Source organism: Astatotilapia calliptera, chromosome 4, assembly GCF_900246225.1.
Source record: "Astatotilapia calliptera chromosome 4, fAstCal1.2, whole genome shotgun sequence".
NCBI classification, from domain to species: domain Eukaryota; kingdom Metazoa; phylum Chordata; class Actinopteri; order Cichliformes; family Cichlidae; genus Astatotilapia; species Astatotilapia calliptera.
In genome coordinates, this window is record NC_039305.1 from 21,832,105 (window position 1) to 21,855,912 (window position 23,808).

The 23,808-nt window shown below is 41.1% G+C and overlaps 1 pseudogene; it reads right to left on the reverse strand.

Moving 5' to 3' along the window:
• Positions 1-3,158: 3,158 nt before the first annotated feature.
• Positions 3,159-23,729, reverse strand: LOC113021056 (NLR family CARD domain-containing protein 3-like; annotated as a pseudogene).
• Positions 23,730-23,808: the final 79 nt, after the last annotated feature.

Consider the following 23,808-nt stretch of genomic DNA (forward strand, 5'->3'; position numbering starts at 1 on the left):
ATTTTTAGCATTGAAGTGGGCTATCACTGACAAATTCAGAGACTATTTGTACTATGCCCCAACATTTACTGTCTACAGCGATAACAACCCGCTAACGTACATTCTGTCAACAGCCAAACTGAATGCCACCACATCAAGATGGGTTGCTGAGCTCGCTGATTTTCACTTCACCATTAAGTACAAACCAGGGAAGGAAAACAGTGATGCAGATGCTTTATCAAGAATGCCACTTGATGTAGAAACCTTAATGAGAGACTGCTCTGAGGAAGTGCCACCGGACACTATTGCAGCTGCTATCCAGGCCATTGAGGTACAGAAAGACACACCTGCCGCATGGACACTCTCAGCTGCAGCAATGTCAGTCACAGCAGACGGTGAGCCAGCAGAAGCAACATTCACACCCATACCAAAAGAACAGCTTAATGAAGCGCAAAAGTCTGATCCTGTTATAAGCCCTGTATTACAGTGTAAACAGACAGATTCAAAACCACTGCCCAAAGAGCTAAGAACATTTGACCCTAAGACAAAATGCTTGTTCAGAGAGTGGGGCAAGTTAAGACTAGATAACAATGGCATCTTGTACAGGCTCACTTCTGCCCGGAAACAGCTAGTCCTGCCAGATCAGTTCAAAAAGACTGTACTTGAAGAGCTGCACAATAATATGGGCCATCAAGGTGTTGATCGCACAGTGTCTTTGATACGTGAACGCTTCTTTTGGCCACACATGCAGGCAGACATCGAGCATTATGTGACCAACGTTTGTTCCTGTGTAAAGCAGAAAAAGCCCAGCCATGAAACAAGAGCTCCTTTAACAAACATTGTAACTACGCAGCCCTTTGAGCTGGTGTGTATAGACTTTCTCCATCTTGAAAAATGCAAAAGCGGTTATGAATATATTCTAGTGATAACTGACCACTTCACACGTTTTGCCCAAGCCTATGCCACCACCTCAAAGTCAGGCAAAACTGCTGCAAACCTGATATTCAATGACTATGCCCTAAAGTTTGGCTTCCCCTGTCGCATTCACCATGACCAAGGAGGTGAATTTGAAAATCAGCTATTCAGTCAGCTCAAGAAACTGTGTGGCATGGCCGGTTCTAGGACAACACCCTATCACCCAATGGGGAACGGTCAAGTTGAACGTATGAACAGGACATTGTTGCAAATGCTTAGAACGCTAACTGAAACACAAAAGTCAAACTGGAAGGAATCTATCAACAAGTTAATGTATGCATATAATTGCACACGTTGTGAAGTCACTGGCTACTCCCCATTTTACCTACTGTTTGGACGGTCACCCAGGCTACCAGTAGATATGCTCTTTGGACTGTACTCAGAAACAGATTTTAGTGACCACAGAGACTATGTTGAAAAATGGAGAAAGGGCATGGAACAAGCATACTCTATAGCAAATGAGAATGCAAAGAAAGCTGCTGAAAAGGGCAAAAGACACTATGACACAAAAGTAAGGAGTTCTGTGTTACAACCTGGCGAGAGAGTTCTGGTCAAAAACCTGACACCTAGAGGAGGCCCAGGGAAACTGAGAGACTATTGGGAGGACACTGTTCACACAGTAGTCAGACAAATGGGGCCTGACCTCCCTATCTATGAGGTAAGACCGGAGAGAGGCAGAGGGCGCTCTAGAGTGCTTCACAGAAACTTGCTTATGTCATGTGACCACTTACCTTTTGAAAAAGTGCCTGAAAAAGATAATCGTACAAGACATGAACAGAAAAAGACTGATAAACCTGTCGCTGTTGTGCCAGACTCTGATGATGAGGGCAGTGTTGATGAATACCGCTGTCATTACACACCACCTCAACCTGTGTCCCAGCCATCAGAACAAGAACTTCTCACAGCAACGTCTCAGCCCGCAGCTTCAGTCCCCGCTCTTGCACCAACACCAGAGCCTCTTGCTGGAGACCATCTGGAGGCGCCTGACCCAGCTGCCGTGGAGACAACTTGTGAGGAGGCAGAGCCCGCTGCAGGTGACATACCTGCCCCTCCTCCACCTGTGGTACTCGAGAGACTTGAGGAGGAGACACCTCAGCGGCCACAGCGAGAGAGACACCCGCCAAGACGGATGACGTATGACCAACTGGGCACCCCATCTTGCTACAGTGTTCAGCCAGCACCGCAACTGCTTCCTGTGTACCCGGGCCTGGTTCCATGGTTTCCAGCTGTGCAGTCATACTGCACCCAGCCCATTGGTTTGTATGGACTCCAGCAAATGTAAGTTGACACTTTTCCACTGATGACTTGAGAACTGTACTTAAAGACTGTCATCAAGAAAAAGACATGAACTTTTCCCCATCTGTGGATTATAACCATAGACAATAGACTTTGTGAAGACTCACATATGGACTGGTTATAGACTTTGTCTTCAGTCACCAGTGATGGACTGTGGTGAAACGGGTGTTAAACCCACAGAATTAAGGACATTGGTTCACTCTACTGTTGATGTCCTGACTACAAGAGAATATAGACTGAAAAGCATCTTGTTGGTATAATGTCGGGACGACATTTTTTGAGTGGGGGAGAGTGTGACAGGTTGAATGACTATTGCATATAAAACTGTTCAGTTAATACTAATTCATATCAGTTGATATAAGGACGAAAATAATGTAAATATGGTAAGAAAATGGTTAAGAGTTTATTATTTTTCATGTTATATTAATGGCTTTCATGTTACTTAAGAGAACTGCAATCTATACATCAGTGATCGGCTAGTAAGCCTTTTCTGGGATCGATTAGTAGTGTCTCTATTCTCCACTAGGGGGCTTTCGCGCGTTCTCCTCACTGCAATAAACTACTGCATGAGAGACGCAAGTCATAATCACTCTCGTGATTCTTTTCCCCCTGTTTTCAGGTAAAAGTGTTTAAAAGTTGATATATTTCCAATGTGTACACTGTTAAGATATTTAAGAGGTAATCCTTCATTGTTTTGTAAGCGTTAAAAGCATTACATTGCAGTTTTGTGCACATATACGTGGCGGTTTTGAGCTGTGTTTTGTACTGTGTAATGGCCATTAAGATAACGGCAGGAGCTAAAAACACCACGATTGTCAGCCATTTTGTCAGGAAACCTGCTCAAGTATATGTATGATAAGCACTTTGGTGTTTCGGTTTATTGTTTGGTGTTTTTCTTCCACCATGTGACATTTAGCAGTACAGAATGTGAAACGTTTCTGCTCATTTTCACTGCAATAAACTACTGCATGAGAGACGCAAGTCATAATCACTCTCGTGATTCTTTTCCCCCTGTTTTCAGGGGTGTAACAATAGCTGCTGTTTTTTAGTTAAAACAAGGGGCACTGCAATCATGTATGAGGTGAGTATAAAGTGCATGAATACTGGAATCATAAATGCATTCATACAGGACCTTTCAAATGTTACAAAAGAAAAAATGAAACTATTTAATTTTACAGTTTAATAAAGTTCAGAAGCTAAAGGTGCAGAAATGTAAAGTACAGTAAAGTAGTATATCAATCGAATGAACACATAAAAAATTGAGGTATACGAAACAGCATTTTTACATTTTTCGGAAACACAGGAAGCCCATACACATGCACACCTACACACATATAAGTGTAAAGCACTACACTTAAGTCAGTGCTGACAATACTTACTGCCACAAATGCAACACGTCTTTTTTTTGAAAATGTAATGCATGAGATATGGGACTGTTCAAAACTGTTTTGAAGTCTAGGACAACTAAATATATTTTTATAAGGATGTTGTGTGCAATCTTTGGTGCTTAAAATAATTTTTCTTTCCTTTCATCCAAGTTGTCTAATTACTTTATTTTACAGAGGGAAACTGATCCATTAAAATAAACAGCAAAACCAGGGTGGAGTGGTTCAGTAAATGTTGTGTGCACGGTGTACAAGTGGGTAACTGTATCAGGAGAGATTTCAAAAAAGGACAAAATGCCTGCTGGCCAGTCCAGATATACTCCCATGACACCAGCGGAGTTTCTACTTCTAATAAAGTTTACAAATGATTTGTTATGAGCAAAATTGTCCGGATTTTTAAAGCACCAAGACTTTTCATTGTCACCAAAACCATAGTCAGAAGAAGAATAAGAGGAAAACTCAGGCATCCTGTTGATACTTTTATATGCCACTGCAATATCTGCAGAAAAATACTCAACCTCCCAATAATGGCGACCTGTCAGACCTTCTTCACACAGAACCTGATCTTCATGAAATCTTTCCGGATGATCAGGATATGGTTGGTTCTCTGGAACAGCCTCTGCCTTTCTGTTCTCCTCGGTTAAACGAATGCTCACAGATGCTGTGTTTGGGTCAAGTGTCAGGTCACAGGCATCTGTAATCAGTGCAGGAAAAACAGTGAATCATTTGTAACAGCATTATCATGTCAGTGTGGTTTCTGTCTGAGTTTATATTAGCTAAGTTCTGCTCTGTTCTGTTTCATCATAATTACTGAGTTATTATGAGGCTTATCTCTAAATATTCAGGATGTGAAATAAGCGGCGAGCTACAAAATAAAGTCAAAATTATGGTATTGGGGCCACAACTTTAAGAATTACTACCAATTACACACTTGTTCAGATCAGAACAAAACTAGAAGCAACTATTAAACTTAATCAGGTAGATAATTCAAAAAGGTTTTGGTAAACATTTGCATTTACTGTTTAGAAATTACAGCCACTTTTATACAGTCTTCCAGTTTCAGAAGCTCAAAATGAATTAGACAGCCTGACATAATCGGAGAAATAAGAGGGCGGAACCGGCTGTTCAAACCTCCCCAAGGCTGCCCGCTGGAATCGAAGCGATGGGACGAGGCGCGACCTCTCACAACGAACGTAATATGGTCAACACCTTGGAGACGCTTGCATCGGCTGTGAAGGCTCAAAGCAACAACATTGAGCGTATGGGGGGATACATCAGAGAGAGGCCTGCTCAAAATGGGACCCATGAGCGACAGTTGGAAGACATCGCGGAACGGATCACTGCAGCTGTGAGGTCTCAGAATCAAAAGAATGACAACACCATGGAACAGAAGTTTGATACCATCATGGGGAGGCTCGCGGCTCTCCAACGGGAGATCGAGAGGCCAGTGTCGGAGTGTTAGGGCAGCCTGAAAATTCTCCTGGCTGCTCGCATGGAAATTTACAAAATCAATATCGAGATTGCGGACCCCCATAAAGGCGCCAGCTGCAGGCCCAAGGCTGGAGCCGAACAATCACTCCCTGATAACGACTGTGTTACGGCTATTCTTCCCGCCCCATGCAAGGACACCTGGATTGGCTGGAGGACTGTTTACTTAGCCTGATAGGCCGAAGGACACTGTCTCAGCTGAACTATGGACACGCACACACATACACTTACACTGATAAGCACTCACTCATCCCCCCTCCCTTTCCAACGCCTCCGATGCTTGTGCCCTACCGGGGAAGATGGCAGTCAACTGGACCAGCGCAGATATGCTGCAGGACCGGATGCGCTGTCTACACCGGCTCTCTCTTACCCTTTACCCGCCCCTGTTGCTTGTCTTGTGTTTCTATGGTGTATTGATAGTCATGTGCTTTTGTGCTGAGGTGTTTTTTCTGTTATCAAACTGTTCTCCCACTAGGAGCTCAGTCTGAGTGGAGTTTTTTTTCTCCTCCTCTTACCTCGTGTAGTGTATTTTCGTTGTTTTCTCCTATCAGCCTACCTTTCTGACATGTCTGCCCAATGTGATGTTTGTGTAAAGTTGGTCAGAAGGTTCCTTTGTAAGTGCGCATGCGCCATTAGCGTGCTGCCTGCTGTAACCCTAATTTCCCTCAGGATTAATAAAGTATTCTGATTCTGATTCTGATGATTCTGATAATTTTAAATGGAAGAATTTTTTTTAATCATTTTAGAATGAAAATTCTCTGCAGTCAGTTGAAACCTAAAGTCTACAAGCCACAGACATCACCAAATGCTGTGCTTACACTTTTGAGATGCCCTGCCAGGCTTTTACTGTAGCCACCTTAAGTTGCTGCTCATTTGCTCAGTTTTGCATCTATAATCTGAAAAGCATAGTGCATTGTTTTCTGGCAATGTCTAATTTGACTTTCCTGTTATTGAGTGTAACCATTGGTTGCACTTTGTTGTAAACCCTGTATTTCCATTTATGAAGGCATCTCTTGATTGTAGAATTACATTACGACTCTCTGCCACTGGTACCTAGTTGGCTTGGCCCATGACGACTTGACTCTGCTTTTAGAGTTTGCAATTTGGCGGTAATACCTGGTACTAGGCCCTTCTATATATAATTTTTAGAAGCCTGACAAAAAGAGAAATGGCTACACGGAAAAAAACACTGTGGTGTCTGACAAAGAGCTGTAGGCCAAGCAGCTTCCCCTCAATGCCCTTCATTATAGTGTTGTGTTTTTGTCACACTCAAATGATGTCTAAAGACTTTCAGCCAATTCAAGTCAACTCAGCCAAGTCAAGTGAAGTTGGTTTTCTTAACTAAGGAAATAATTCTGTCATCATCCACTGTCAGGTGCTGGGTCTGTGACTGAGCATTGTGAGTTATTGTTATATTTTTGTGATTTCTTAGGTATATTGAAGGTATGTTAAGTTCTTGTTGTGGCTGTTGGATTTGAGTTACCTTGTATTTTGTTATTCATTGTTTTTGGTTAAGTCCATCCAGTCAGAAGGTCCTAGGTTGCCTAGTTATAGCTCCTTGTTTATTTAAAATTTGTTGTGTCATCACCTCCTGTGTTAAGTCTCCCTTTTTGGTTAGTGTGTCTTACTTGTCATGTTTCATGTCAGTGTGGTTCATGCTGTCAACATTGTGTCATGTCTGCGTACCGTCATCTTTCCTGGTTATTATGAAGGTCTTGTTTCTATGTTCTATGTGCTTAGTTTACACATTCCCTGTGGTGTCATTATGATTTATTGGGTCAGCTATCTCCTCATGTGTTTCCACTTCCCCTGATCACCCCTTGTGTGCATTTAGCCTGTGTGTTTCCGTTCAGTCATCCTCAGGTCATCTGTGTATTTACCCTCCACATCACGTCAGAATTAAACCGTTCACGGTTCTGCTCAGATTATGTTCATGTTTCTGTTCCGTTATTCACAGTTTCTCACATACACCAGTGCAGAATCGTGTTCATTTCACAGTTTCATAGTCAGTCATAGTTTCTTCCAGTTTAGGCTTTAGTTTAGTTTTTTCCCCCATTCACTTTTCCTTGCTTTGTGTATCCCTGTAATCAGCCACAAATATAGGCTCGCTTTCTGTTAATCCAAGTTGATTTCCACATCCATTGTTGTCTGGTTTTGGGTTCATCATTCACGCAACACACAGTCAGCTCCCGCTGGCCATGACATCCACTTTAATTGTCTTCTGTGGTCTTTCAAGCATTTTGGTGTTGCTTAGCTGGCTAGTTCATTTATTTCTTTTAAAGTATGAATCAATTTGTCTAATTTGGATATTCCTAAAGTTTTAATATGTTTATTTTATTTTATTTTTTATGGTGGCCTCTTTCACTTGCACTGAAATCTTTTTGGGCCTCATAACTTTCGTTATGGTGAAAAACCATGGCTTTTCTGGTAATTGTCCAATGAGACTCTTAAAACTGGGGGACTAGAAAACTGTCTACTTCATTGTTCATTAAAAATATTTTTTTCTAAAAATTCTTTAACTAAAGTCTGAACTTCAGACATGTGGCAATTGTTCAAAAACTATAAAGAAAAGGAAAATATTTAAATTAAGTGAATGTCTCTATTTAAAAACAAACAAACAAACAAAAAACTCATGATGTGATATTCTAGTATATAGTATATCAGAAATCTGTTCAGTATTTTTATTACAAATTATATCAGTAAGGAAGCTGACTAAATATTAACTGATAATTTATGGCAAAGGGGTGGGATTAAATAAGTGTATACTTCTTCCCACTCCCTTTCAACATGTAAATTAATCAGAATGTTTTTTTGTATGTAATTTGTGTAGTATTTTTTGTCTCTCTTATTTTCTTTTCTAAATGTACTTGTATATTGTTCACATGTTGAAATAAATTACCAATCAATCAATCAATCAAAAATACACCGTGATGGTGTACAAAGGCAAATCTGCAAAAACTTTGTCTTTTTCAGACAAATTATAGACTCAACTGTATGCACTGAGGCCCACAACAGGATGCTTTTTCAAGATGCGTATATACTGAAATCCTGATTTGAAAGATATCTCAGGACATCCAAAAATATGCATTTACACTAAAACACATGCAAATCAGAAGAATATAAATGATAGCTGTAAAAAAGCAAAACCACCTGTTTAGCTTTTGCGAGGATTTTTTTATCTGTAAAACATCTGTAAAACTTATCATGAAAACAAAGGTGTCATTGACAACAAATTAGTAGATCCACAAATTATGGATACAGACTCTTTTCAGAGTTAGAGGTACACTTAATGTACTTATTAACATACAGTTCAATGGACTACATTAGGGTGCACTGGTGCACGCTTTGCTTGAGATTCTTTCATATGTTTGACATCCAGCTAAAACCTTGAAAATATGTATACATTTTTAAATCAGCGACATTGCATTGGACAACAAGTAACTCACATTTTAAACAAGGTTTGAGAAATCAGATCTAACAGGCAGATATTTATGAAGGGCAGGCTATAACAGACATGCTCATCAAGGACCGCAGGTGTCTTGGAGCAGAGGAACACATTGGATTGTTGTAATTCTCTTTTGCATATGCAATGCCCATTCACTTCATTAGTTTGATTTGCAGTTGCTTCACTAATATAATTCATTAATGTTTTTGCTTAAACCTAATACTGATATTATGAGGCGCGCACATAATAGCATTGTGTGGTTTTTCTAAAAATGTTTTCTGTTATATTAATTAGGTTTCTTTCTTTGCTTTACCTGGTTTGCAGAGGTGGCTGTTTCCTGTCTGGGCAAAAGGTGTGGCTAAGGCCTTTGAAAACAAAATGCCTACTCAACAGGAACAACCAAGTGCTTATCAGAAACAGGGATGTTTTAGGTTTACTTATGTTATTCTGTGCTTAGTTAGTATGGTTAGGTGTTTGTTTTTGTTTTCACCTGTTGTGTGTAAATGGTTTGGCCAAACCACTATAAAAACTACCCTCCTGTGTTTGTGATTAGGTCAGTTTGTGAGTTAAGTTGGGTTCACTTTGTTTGGTTAAGTTTCTGGAAATTACTTTTTGTAGAGTTATATTTAGTTGACCTCTTTTGTGGGCCTGCTAATTATATTTTTGAACTGTCTTTCTGAACTTTTTTTTGAGGGTTAAAATAAAGAAAACTCATTTTGAAGACATTTTTACCTGTCCTGCCTTGGCTGCTTGGTCCCTCACTCTGGACCATCAGCTTCCACGCTGGGATCTGCTGCACAAATTCTCACTCACCCCAGGGGCAGAACAAAACTTGTAAGCCCTAATCTGTGTCTTCATTTCTCCAAGAGAATTGCCAATCGAAGAAAGGGATCCAACACGAAACTCAAATCAAGGGGTACACTAATTTTCCACAATCACGTTCAGTTGCACAAATAAACTAAAAACTTCCACCAGCCACACTGCTCATAGCCACAGGAGGGAAAATTGACTGCTCTACGCCATTTTGGAAAAGTTCAGAACCTTTATACATAGCATATCACAAGCAGATTCAGTGGGAGATAAATAAAGTAGCCTAGAATAAGCATCTACAATCTAAAGAGACACATAGTTGAGTACATCGCTATTTTCTCTGAACATTTAGATCCATAAAATATTAAGTTTCACTAACAACGGACGGGCAAAACTGAGAGTTCTGGAGGGTAGTGCATGCTCTCATTTCACAAGTTGTCCTGCGTTTTCCCAGAAAGACAGACCACACAGTTTAAACCTGTGAAAAAGCTTTTTTAAGAGAAGAAAGATTCACACTATGTTTCTCTAAGTTAAAAACAAATCAAATTTACCTTTCAGAGCAGAGTCTAAAAAAACAACATTAAATAATTTGATTCTGCGTCTATAAAAGTAATTTCTGTTTGTATTAATTCACACTGAAATCTGAAATATTTGCCACGCTTGATAAAACAAAATTAAATAATATATTGCCTGTTAATTACACATCTACGTTTTAAAGATGGCATCAAAGTCAGTATACTGTATTTGTCTTACATTTTGAAATTTAGATCCCAAAAACACTTGGTTTTACACGGACAAGTAAACGTGACAGCTGGGTGGGGGCAGTTGAGGGCACACACGAACACGTGCATAGGTGTCCGGCTTCTCAGGAAACAAATGCTTTTGATGAAAGGACATACTGAAGGTTTAGACTGCGTTTTCTCAGACATAAAGACTACACATGACAGGCAAAGGGCAATAAAAGCTCTCAAAGCAAAACAGGTGAAATAAACAACCACAGAGGACACTTGAGGAAAACACCCTGCTGTTAAAACAAGTAAAAAGAGTCGCACAAACAAACCCCAAATACAGTAAGATTGCTTCTAACAAAACCAAATAGGTCTTCCACTCCACATAAGGCTTTATTCTCCATTCAGATCGCTGACTAAAAAGCAAATAGGTCTTCCTATAAGGCTCCTCCATAGTGTTAGAATAAAGCGACATTAAATAATTGGTTCCTCCATAGGGATGGGTATCGCCAAACCGGTACTTTTGAAATGGTGCCAGTGCTTAAACGGTGCTCAAACCGGTGCTTAAAGAATGGAGAACAAAAAATTGGTCCAAAAACCTCTCATGTTCAGCTGTTTTTTTGTAAAAAGATAACAATGTTAGCCTTTTCTGCAGCTATGGGGCATATATGGTATCACTCTTGGCTGGAAGCAGTGCTTAAACAATGGAAAAAACAAACTTTGTCCAAAAACCTCTCATGTTTAACTGTTTTCCACTTTTTCTTTGGTCATTTTAGCCTTTTTGGCCAGGGTGAAGGGAGTATCTGCCATCAAACAAGAAGACAGCCGCATGTAACTATGACAGTGTTTGCTAGTTCACCTTACATGCATTAATGTAATAACGTGGTTAGCCTACTCAACGTAAATTATACACGAACAACATTAAGCGACTCATGCAGAGAAGTACGGCTGCTGCTGCCATCATCATCCGTCATCATTTCTGCTACACTGGCAGGGCTAGGGGCCAGGACTCTCCTCTTCGTGTTTTTGGGTGATGTTGCTAACTCCCGCAGTAGATGTGCACGGTGTGAGGTCTCGCAGCAAGCTATCAAATACGGCGCATTTCTCGGCTTTTAAAAAAAAACGCTATGCGTCGCCAGGTGTTTCATCGGATTTGAGGTGTTACCTCCTTTGACAGTATCACAGTATCACCTTAAAGCACTTGTTGCATGCTGCTGAGTTTGCATCTTTTGCTGTGAAGTACAGCCAGACTTTTGACCGCTTCGCCTTGGGCATTTTTAATCTGTAGCTCTGCTCTAACTGAACGTACGTACCTGGACCCGCCTACTATCCTCGGAAACGTAAAATGATTGGCTAGAATCTAAAGTGTATCACAGCTCAGGAAAAAAAAGCACCGAAATAAAGCACCGAAATGTGCGCTGCTTTTCGGTCTGGTTACTACCGTTTATGTCAGAACCGGTGCCATGATACCGGTACCCATCCCTATTCCTCCATCTATAAAAAGTCATTCCTGCTTGTAAAAATTTACACTGAAAATTAAATTAAATTAATTAAAACACACGCCAGGAGGAGACAGTTCTGGACGGTGCGTGTGCATGCGCATTTACGTGTGCATGAACGTGCATGCATGCATGGGCGCATTCTTCTCCAATCACATCACAGATGTAGAATATCATGAAGAAAAAATATTTTCTTACACTGTCTCAGTAGCTTCAGATCAACCCAACATTCTTCATTGTGGTCCACACTGATGGACAAACAAACATTGTTGATTATGAAAAACAATAAAAGTGAATCAGAAATCAGTATAAAGTGTTATAAAAATATAAAACTGTTCTAAACAGAACAGTTTTTTTTCATACTTGAGATTTTCCAGACTGCAGCACAAATCCTTCTGTTTTTCAGTCAGCAGTTCCACAACTTCTTTGGTGAGGTTATTGAAGCTGAGGTCCAGATCTTTGAGGCTGCAGTGGTCTGAGTTTAGAGCCAAGACCAAAGAATAGCCTCCATCTCCCGTCATTTTACAAAATGACAGCCTACAAAAATCGAACAGCAGATGTGTGTTAAATGATCAGGGCACATTTTCACTTCCTGTCATGGCCTGAGCATAGAGCTGGGCGATATAAGATTTTTTCATATCACGATATGCTTTTTTCATTTCAGGCGATAATGATATATATCACGATATAAGCCAAATAACTATATATGTAAGATTTAAATGTGCTGTTGCTCACAAGTAAAATGTGAAATAATCAGCAGCTTGTTTTGATTTAAATATTTATTTCCCATAATAAGTTCAACAGGGCAGATGTACTTAAAATGAGGCTTCAGTTTAGGCAAAATAAAGGCAAATATTACAAACTACACAAAAGGTAGCCGCTAAAGCATTTCAGTTTCAAAATAGAATAAACAAAACAGACTACTAAATTGTCAGTTCCACTTAGAAACAAAATATTAATTCTAAAAATAAATCTTAGTTTATTTTACAGAAGAAGAGACAAAATTGACTAACTTATATAATATTGCTTTGGAAGCGCTGTCTGAGAGAAATGTTTATGTCCAGGGAGTTGGTAACGAGGATCCATTACCTTAATTAGCTGCTTGAATCCTTCATTTTTGTGTTTTGTTTATTGGTAGCATGTCTTTAGCAAGACAGTAAGCTATGGCACTCGTTATGTTGCTATGTCTCTTAGCTTTTTTCTCATATGGTAAGACACCCCTTTGCCATATGCTTCACAGGGATTCCCCTGGTTGTTTTCGATGACGAATTAGCGCTTTCAGTCAGAGATTGAGCGTGCTCTAGTGGGTGGCACTGCTTCAGGTGATAAAAAAGGTTTGTTGTATTTCCAGACTTTGTGGGAACATGCTTTCGGCACAATTTACAGTGCACATTACTCTGTTTTTTGTCAGATTTCAAATAGCCGAAATACCTCCACACTACGGAACTTCTCTGACCTTTCCTTTCGACAATCTCTCCGGCATTGGAACCGTCATCTGTGTTCTCTTCGGTAACCTGGTCACCTAAGCTCTCGGTTGATTTTTCTCTAGTCAGCACACTCATTTCCTTCATTACCTGGCTGCATGGCGGCTGGCTGCTTCCCAAACAAATACACATGTGCGGCTTGGCACTTGAGCTGTACGTAACAGGTTACATGACGTGACACTGCGGCTGTGATTGGTTCGGCTCTGTGCTACTTAATTTGTATTGGCTATTCATTTTTTATAAGAGAGGAAGAGAGAGAGAGATGAGGTCTATCGCAATAGTTTCATTTTTCTATCGAGAAAGTTATTTCGCAATACATATCGTTATCGTTCTATCGCCCAGCTCTACCTGAGCACCATTTTATTAGTCTTTTTTCAATCTCCCTTTGGACATCTAGCATCATGTGTGTGTCATGGTCCCACGTAGAGTGCCTTTTGCTGTGCTCTAGCTTTAGATAGATAGATAGATAGATAGATAGATAGATAGATAGATAGATAGATAGATCATTTTACAAATGCAGACTTAATCCTTTTTTTGCAATTGCTAAATCTAGATATACTGTGATAACATGGTTTGAAGTTAAATGAGATTTATTATATTAACCTGAGTGTTTTTAAACCACAGTTTGGGTTCCTCGATGCTTGAGATAGTTCCATCACTCCCTGGTCCAGCAGATCATTGTAACTCAGGTCCAGCTCTTTCAGGTGCGAGGCTGTAAAGCTGATTGCTGAGGCGAGTATCTTACAGCCTTTCTCAGTGAGTCTGTTATGACTGAGGCTGACAGAAAAATATAGGAATATAATCATTAACCAAATTTTTAAAAATATTAGCAATTACATTTTTTTCAGTAATTCTAATCTTATCACTCACATACACACAGATATACATTTATACACACAAACACACATGTATATGTGTGTGTGTGTGTGTGTGTGTGTGTGTGTGTGTGTGTGTGTGTGTATGCTCATTCATTCATTCATCCATCTGAGAACTATAAGACAGACTGTTTCTGCTCTCAGAATATTGGGTCACTTAATGTAATTGCTGGTTCTTTGATAACAGAGTGAAGTGTTTCACTATGGGAATCACCCTGACCTAACCAACTACGGAAGCTTTAATGACACCACGTCTGTCTATGAAAGACTTGTTGAGCCGTGCTCAGGGCTCCACCCCCTCCTTCTAACACGACCGACCAGTCCCATTCCAAGCAGATTTCTGTGCCCAAGCAAGGGGGAAGTGTTGGCGAAATACCCCTCTCTGTTATCAAAGAACCAGGGATTACATTAAATAACCTAACATTCTTTTTTTAACTTAGCTCAGTGTTTCACTATGGGAGATATGGCACCCTCCCAGATTGCGCCAGCTTCCAAAGCTACGCTCCAGTACAACTCCAGGATCTCAGGTCAAACCTGGGGCACTACATCCAGCCTATAAAACCGGACAAACGTGTGTGGTGTAGCCCAGCTTGCTGCAGCGCAAATATCCTGGACTAACACCTCTGAACAAAGCCCAGTATGTGGCCACACACCTAGTAGACTGAGCTCAGTGTCCCGGGGGGGGGGGGGGGGGGGGGGGGGGGGGGGGGGGGGGGGCTGCGAGCCCTTACAGCTATAAGCCAGAGGTATGGCTTCTACAATGAGCTAGCCTCTGGCGTGGTAAGGGCCTGCCCTTGTGAGGGGAGGCCCAGGAAACAAACAGCTGATCTGCCTTCCTGAATCCAGCTTTCCTGTCAACATAAGTACAGGTGCTCTACTGTAGAGCACCTGTATGATCTTTCCATCACCTTAGGGACAAAGGCTGGGTTAGGCATGCTTTAGTGAGTACAGGAGCCAGCTGTAAACAAGAGGGGTGGATAGACAGAGCCTGCAATTCACTTACTTGCGTAGCTGTGGTTAGAGCTAACAGCAGAGCGGTCTTACGAGATAAACTACAACTCCCCTGCGCCAAAAGGCTCAAAGGGGTGGTGGGAGAGGGTGTCTAAACCAACTGACAGATCCCATAAAGGGACCAGTGGTCTAGAGACTGGGAGCGTTTGACACAGACCCCTCATGAAGCGTCATACAAGTAGGTGGTGACAGGAAGGTTTATCACCAAACCCCACATTGCAGGCTGAGATAGCTGCCAAACAGACCTTTATAGTGGAAAAAGCTCTCATTTTGTCCAGCATGTTCTGAAGAAAACACAACAGCTCCACCACTGAACACTGAAAAGGGATTGCCTGCTTTTCATGGCTATTAAAAATCAGCGACAGCCCCTGATCCCTCACTCTGATCAGTGTTGGGGAGATGAAGCTGAGGGGAAGGAAAGCATACAGTAGTGTGTTTGGCCAAGGATCAGCCAGCTCATCCACGCCCAGTGGGGCATCTGCGTCTGACAGGGAGAAAAACAGTGGACAATGTTTTCTCGCAAGGCAAAGAGATCTATCTATATCTGCTCCACCACCTGTGGGTGAAGTCTCCATTCTCCGAACAGTGGATTCCCTCTGGACAGGAGATCGGCCCCCCTATTTAGAATTCCTGGCACATGAGTTGCTCGAAGGGAGAGAAGCTGTGTGCTGCTCCACACAATTGCTTCCCTGGCTAACCTGTGTAGTTGCCGGTAACGGGTACCGCCCTGGCAGTTCTTAAAAGCAATTACCATGGAGTTGTCTGTTTTCACTAAAACATGTTGCCACCGGAGATATGACAGAAAATGCTGTAAAGCTAAGAGCACTGCGCTGCGCTCCAGCAGATTTATGTGATTCAGAGCCAGTCGCCGCGACCAAACGCCATTCACTGCTCTGCCCATCATAGTTGCACCCCAACCTGACAGGGACAGTCTATGGTCAGAGTCCCCCTGGATGATACTGCCCCCAGAGGTACCCCCGCAGCGAGAGCTGTCAGGCTCCTCCATGGCCGAGAGCCGCAATACAGGACTGTGTTATTTTTACACTGTGACCGAGATGTGGGTGAGGGCAGAGCCGCAGAGAGGCAATTCACTGCTGAAAATCCCTCATCATGAGCAGCTCCAAATGTACCACGATATCACCGAGACTATGAGGCCAAGGAGGCGGAGACAGTGTTGAAACTGCACAACTTTCCTCCACTGAAAGACGACGTCACCTTTGTCTCCTGGAAGGAGTTGGGGCTGTCCCCCTCACAAAGAGCGTAAGCTCCCCCAGCTGGGGACAAGGAGAAATGGCAGTGATTTTCTTTTGTTTTTATTTTCTTTCCAGAATGCTTGCCCCAAGGTCTTGGATTCTCAACTTTGACCTGGTGAGCAAGCGGATTGAGGGCCTCCCTTCTCCTCTCTCTATTCTGGCCCCACTCTGTCTCCCTCTCACAGCTACTGCTGCTGCCGCAAAGCAGCTCTTGGCACCTGCTGAGGTTGTGGGTTAGGGGTTCTGGGCAAGCAGAGATTGAATGCTTTTCCCTCCTGCTTTCTGTGGGTGCTTGTCTCTCTTATTTTCTCCAGGGTAGGGCCAAAGAGACCCTTGGTCGGGTCATAGGCTGCATCCATGACCTCAGCCTTCTGAGCATCATCTAAGCCTGACAGGTTTAGACACATGTCTCTCTCACCCGAGACTGCAAGGCCCATTACACGCCCACAACCTTGGACTGCTCTCCTGGAGGAGCGAAGGATGAGATCATTAACCATGCAGATTTCATCCCAGAGGGCTGGATTTAGGGAACCCGAATCCAGCTGACAGCCCATGTCTTCTAGAATTTCTGACTGAGGCTGGTGGGAGCCTCTTGCCATCATGCAGGTTGTGTCCTGCCCCTTCGATATCCTGGGCGGCTGGCCATGGGATACCAACAGCCCATTTGCAGACCTTGTATAAATTGCTGTACGCCGGGGGTGCAAATTCTGCCCCATTCAGTGACCTGGACTGCTGGGGAGGGTAGGTGGAGTCATGCTCCTCTTTATCATACATGTCCTCTAGGTTGAGTAGGTCGAAGTTGGCATCACCCTCTCCGTCCTCGCCACCCGACTCGCCCACGTTTTGATCAAGGAAGTCCTCGAACAATGGGGGCATGAGCAGGGACTATTCTTTCATCATGTCCGCCCAGCTCATGGAGGCTCGCCGATGACGGATGTCACTCGTAGCAATAGCAGCCGACAGGTGGGGGTCCAAAATGTTCATTGCTGCTACTCTCAGCCTCCTTTCCAGGACTTTCTCTGGCATAAACGCACAATGGGGGCATCCCTGAGGGTCCACCAGTGAAGCCTGAGCATGCTTGGCACCCATACAGATAATACACATTGTATGAGGGATGCAGCCTCTTTGGCCTTTGGTTCTGACCCCTTGGCGGGGGTAGGAGCCGTAGACATAGTTAGCGGAAAGGGGGTGAGACCAGGCTACACCAGGCTCATCGCAACACATTAGCCTGTTCGTAGTCAGAGCTAGCAGTGGGGATTAAATCCAAGCTAGTCGTAGCGGGAGTCAGGTCATTGTGATATGTTAGCTGCATTCTGCTAGCCAATATCGTTAGCAACTTAATGCTAACCGAACCCTGAGGTTGACTAACAAGCTAATGCTAGTGAGACACTAATACGGTTTGTGGCCTGCTAACAAGTTAAAGCTAGACGGACACTGAAAAGGCTCGCCGTAACGCGTTAGCCTAAGTTACACAAAGTCGGCTACCTTGCTAACTAAAACCAGGAACTGCCTGAACAGATCACCTAACACGATTACAGTTCACCAGAGTGTAACTATAAGTACGCTTCTTTCGAAGGACAACTTAAATTTCACCATAACCCTTACTGGGGAAAAGGTAGTTTAAGATTTAAAAGACATTACAATTGTTGTAATTACGTTAAAATCAGTGTTATTGACTTTAAGATCACAACCTGATTTAAAACAGAATCTAGTATAAAAATTCTTGCCTCTAGAAATAGCTATATGATATTAAGAGAATATGGCCGTGCAGTCTTTCAGTACAACTTTGTCCAGCCACTGGTAGGATTTCTGGATATCAGCCATCTCCTCTATCTGCCGGTGGTACATATTGTGCATGGGCCTGTCCTTCCATGATAGTTCCTCTTTTTCCTCCTCTTTCTTGGGTTTCTGCTGCCTGAGGTATTCACTGAGCATGCGTGACTGGTCAGGGCCATCTTCCTGATGTAGTAATGGATGTTCGTTGTCTCATCCTGGACTGTGGTGCTGACACTCACCAGTCCCCGGCCTCCTTCCTTCCGTGTAGCATACAGCCTCCAGGTGCTAGACTTGAGGTGAAACCGTCCATGGGGAAGAGCTTCCTTGTCTTGATGTCGATGGCTTCTATCTCCTCCATTGGCTAGCTTATTATCCCAGCAGGGTACCTGATCATGGGCAGGTTGTAGGTCTGGATAGCCCGGATCTTGTTCTTACCATCCAGCTGACTCCTCAGGAGTCGGCTACCTTGCTAACTAAAACCAGGAACTGCCTGAATAGATCACCTAAAACGCTATATATATATATATATATATATATATATATATATATATATATATATATATATATACATACACACACACATAGATAGATAGATAGATAGATAGATAGATAGATAGATAGATAGATAGATAGATAGATAGATAGATAGATAGATAGATAGATAGATAGATAGATAGATAGATAGATAGATATGTACATATACACACACACACACACTATATATATATACATACAATTTTTTGCTATTTTAAACTCAAAAGTAAAAATTCTCAAGTATCTAAATCCTGCTTCAAATGTTTTTTTGATGCAGTGCTTTACCTCAGTACCTCCAGTCTACAGTTTTTGTTCTTCAGTCCATCTGAGAGGATCTTCATTTCCGAGTCTTTAAACTGGGTGTAGTTTAGTTCCAGTTCTCTCAGGTAAAAAGGTGTGGATGTGAATGCTGTCACCAGCATTTTGCAGATTTCCGCAGTCCTATAATGTCGGTTCATTCTTTTGGCACAGAGGATAAAAAACATTAGATTAGATATAAACATAGATTATACTATCCAAGTTTTAGCAAACGTCCTTCTAATCTAAGAAAACAAGACACTAAGTTGTGAATTTTAGTGACTGTGGGGGGAGACACTTTTACATAGAAGATTTTGACTAATTGTTAATCTTTTAAACACTGTTTACAATTAGAGTTACTGTATGGTGTCACCTCACATGTATCCACTTAAATCAGCAAAGGCTGTTTCTCCTCTGCCAAACAGGACCCACTACTGCAGATTAGTGCTCCTATTCTGAGCCAAAGCACTTTACATGAACACAAAATTCATTCATCCCCAGAAAACTTGGTGATCCACAATCTTCTCCTTTAGCTACAGGGAAGAAGAAGCTCTAATTCTGACCACTGGGTATTTTTAGAAGGTTCAATTCAATTTCACTATCTACACCCAGGCCTGGTTACTTCCGGACCTGTTGAATCAAGACTTCCTTTAACTAGAACCTGTCCGACAAAGTAAAGTAGGCTAAAAGATTTCAAAAAGCAACACATCATACCACGATATCTTAAACTGACCTGAGCTTCTCAAGTTTAGGGCAGCCTAGACCAACAGACAGTACAGAGAACAATGAGTCCTCAAGTATGTCACCACTCAACTCTAGTTCTCTTAGATTTGAGATGACAGATTTTATGGCTGATGCAAAATCTTCCATCTCTCTTTCTGCAAGCCCTTTGCCAGAAAGACTGCAAGACCAAAGGACACAAAATCAAAAGAAATCAGTACAAGATGTTACAAAACAATCATATAAATATGATAATTTTACTAACCTTAGAGCTTCTAGTTTACACTGAGAATTTTTCAGTCCATCAGCCAAGGTTTCTGCACATTTATCCGCCCTACTGCCAAAAGTACTATTCACTATGTGCAGTTCAGTTAACACAGAGTGTGGCATGCAAAGAGCTGAAGAGATAGTTTTATATTCCCAAACACCAACATTTACACCTGAGATTCTGTAGAATTAATAAAAGGACAATTGTTTAAATATCAGATACAGTTTTTAAAAGCATACATTATTTCTTAACTTAATAGAAAATTGTGAACTCAATAAACCCCTTTTCCATCTGCACCCTGACACAGTCCAATATTACGGGATTTCCATAGGGGAAAGGATTTAGTTTTCCCTAATTGAACATTTAAAAAAAAAAAATATCATTTAGATCTTTCAATTTCATTTTACTTATATAGAGCCAGTTCACAAACACATGCCAAATCAAAATAAGCATTAGATGTTTAAAATATTCCCTTTGTGGCACACAAAATGGTAAAGGCGCTAATTAGCTAACTGTAACATCTCCTGCAGCATGAGCAGAACAATTTTTTAAACAGCTGATTCATGTCAAAATGGCAGATAAATCAGTTAACATGAATGAATGGATTAAAAGGTGTGGTCCTAGGTAAAATTACATGGGAAAAGGTATTCAAGAACTGAGCGTGAAAGTCACATAGTTGGTATCTGGTACTGTTCAATAACAATAATTGTAAAAAACAAAACAAAACAACAACATAAAATTATAGATAAAGTGCTGTAAACTGAATAACATTCTTGTATAAAGCACCAACTCACCTTGCTTTTCTGCAGTTTCTCACAGCTGGAAGAAGTCTAAAGATACCTTTTCCTGATGGTCTGTATTTCTTGAGATTGAATTCATCCAGAGGTGTGTTTGACATCAGAATCAAGTCAGCCAAAGCTGAACACTCAACAGGAGAGAGCGGTGATTCAGGAAAACAATTTGGTTTCAGATACTTTCGTACTGAATCATGTAGGGAATTGTCTTTCAACTCAGTCAGGCAGTGGACAAGGTTTAGACATCTTTCAGCTGAGCAGTAAAATACATCTATATCTAAAAGACTTGACCGAATTTCCTCAATATTTGTTGAGTGTTCTTCACTCTGTTTAATCAGACCTTGAAGCAGGTCTTGTGTTGATTGCAGAGACAAGCCAATAAGGAACCTGAGGAACATGTCCAGTTCTCCGGTCATTCTAGGAGCCGAATTAGCTATTGTAATTTCAATCAGTTCATTCAAAGGTAGATCCACTGGAACTGTTTCCAAGATAGACTTAATCTCTTCATCAGACCCTTAAATTATAAAATCCTTGAGACTTTCAGAATCGATTTTTTTGTTTGCAAAGCTGTGATATACAAAGAGAGCAGCAAAATACTCTTGAACTGTCAGATGCACAAAGCAGTAAAGTTTCTTTGTTAGGAACACGCTCTCTTCTTTGAATATTGCTGTACACAACCCGCAGTAAACTCCAGCTTTCGTTATATCTATGTCATACTTCTTCAGGTCTTCAGTAGTGAATATGATCCGGCCTTTTTCTAGTTGCTCAAAAGCCAACCTGCCTAATTTCAAAATGAACTCTTCATTTGACTTAAAAAGCTCTGCTGTATCAGGCTCTTCCTGCTCTTCCTGGTCGCCATATTTTTCATTAGCTATCATCATCTGAATAAGAAGGAAGTGTGTGTACATCCCAGTAAGAGTTGTGGGTATTTTTTGGTTTTCATCTTTGGTGTTTCCCATTTTACGCATCAAGTACTCAAAAACATCCACAGCAATCCAACAGAAGATAGGTATGTGACACATAATGTACAGGCTCCGTGACATTGTTATGTGTTCAATTATTTTTTCAGCGACTGCTTTGTCCTCAACTCTCTTTCTGAAGTACTCTATTTTTTGTGGATCATCAAATCCTCTGACCTCGGTCCACTGGTCGACATAATTAATAGGGATGCGTCGAACTGCTCCTGGTCTTGAGGTAATCCAAACAAGTGCAGAGGGAAGAAGATGTTTCCTGATAAGGTTGGTCACCAGAGTGTCCACTGAGGACACCTTCGTAGCATCATCCAGTATTGTGGTCGTTTTGAATTTCAGCTGAAGTTGACTTTCATCGAGACCATCAAAGATGAACAAAACTTCACGATCAGCCAAAGCTTTCGCAACTGCTATGGTTTTAAGTTCTGGATGGAATGTTTTCACAAGGTTCTCAAAGCTAATCTGATCATCTTGGACCAAATTTAGCTCCCTAAATGGAAACATAAGGATGAAGTCCAAGTCCTGATTGGCTTTTCCATCTGCCCAGTCAAGGATGAACTTCTTCACAGAGACAGTTTTTCCAATGCCAGCGACCCCCTTTGTCATCACAGTCCTAATGGCTTTCACTTCTTTGTCATCTTTCTCATGTTTAAAGATGTCATTAGAGTTGATTTTTGTACACTCAACAGTTTGATTTCTCGCTTTATCTTCAATCTCCCAGATCTCATGTTGTTTATTGACATGTTCACTCTCTCCTTGTATAATGTGAAGCTCTGTGTAAATTTTATCCAATGATTTTTCATCCTTACGAGACTTCCCAGTGCCTTCCAACTCCCATTGACACTTCTGCCTCAGATATTCTTTGTTCTTTTTGATGACCTCCTTGATGACATCTTCTGCTGTAGGTAAAGAGGAAAACCACCAATTTCAAAATAAAGCATGTGTTTTCTATTATCTTCTATTGTCTAAATAAAATGTGGATATGCGATTTAAAAACCATTGCATTTTGTGTTTATTTGCAGTTTACGCAAATTTGTAACATTATATTAATTGTATTTAATAATTGTACAGTGCACCCGAAAAGTATTCACAGCAGTTCACGTGTTCCACATTTCGTCCTATTCCAAAATAGATAATTTTTTTACTTAAAAAAAAATTCTACACAGAGAAGGATACATAAAGTGAAAACTGTTTGGTTCACATTCACATGAATGTATTAGAAATTTGGAAAAAAAATTATTGTTTTTTAAGGTGAAAATTGACTTTAATCCATTTTGGATTAAGACTGTAACATGACAAAATGTCAAATGCTGTAAATGCTTTCCCTATGCACTGTATACATAGTTACCAAACAACTGAAACATACTTTCACACGTCTGTGGCTCAATTTCTTTGAGGATTTTGTAGAAGGCAAATTTGACTTCTCTAGTAGTCAGTGAATTGTAGAGCTCCCTCATCTGATCCTGGCTAGTCCCAGCAGCTTTGATTTTGTTGTATATCTCCGGATGGATCATACCCCGCTGTCTCAATTCATCAGCTATAGCCATCACCAAAGTGACGCTTTGAATGAGCTTAGTGCGGTTCTTGTCCACCAAGGCTGCATCTATGAAAAGGTTAAAAAAAATGTAAGACATGTTGTTTAGGACTTTAGAAGACAAAGAATGAAAGCATCTGCATTTTATGATCAGAGTTAATCATAAAATTATAATTATTAACTTACCTTTCATTTCTGTTACTGCTGAAGCAGACAGACAAGGACTAGAAAAAGGCAAAACTGCTTTAGCGATACATGGTTTATAAATCTACGCTAATAATTTATTTCATCTTTTACCTTAGAAATACTGATTGTATATTTACTTATAAGAAGATAATAAAGGTCTCACCCGAGGGCACTGAGTTCAACAGTATCATTGCGGTTCTCACTGCAGTCATTTTCCCCAGAAGTTTCTTGTGCATGTGTGCATGCAGGCTCCTCCCTTCTTTCCTTCACTGCGTTTCCCCCCCTCTGCTGTCCAACAGGAAGGAGTGAACTTTCTTCACTCTTCTCAGCAGTGGAAATGTTGTCTTGCTCACAACTGTTTTCTTTCGTTTTTGCACAGCAATGTGCAGACCATAGGCTCCCCATGATGTTATTTCTTCACAGTCAGCTCAGTGACTCTGTCATTTGCATCTAAATATGAGTATTATTACATAGAAGTTCTGTTGTATTGCTACTGTCTT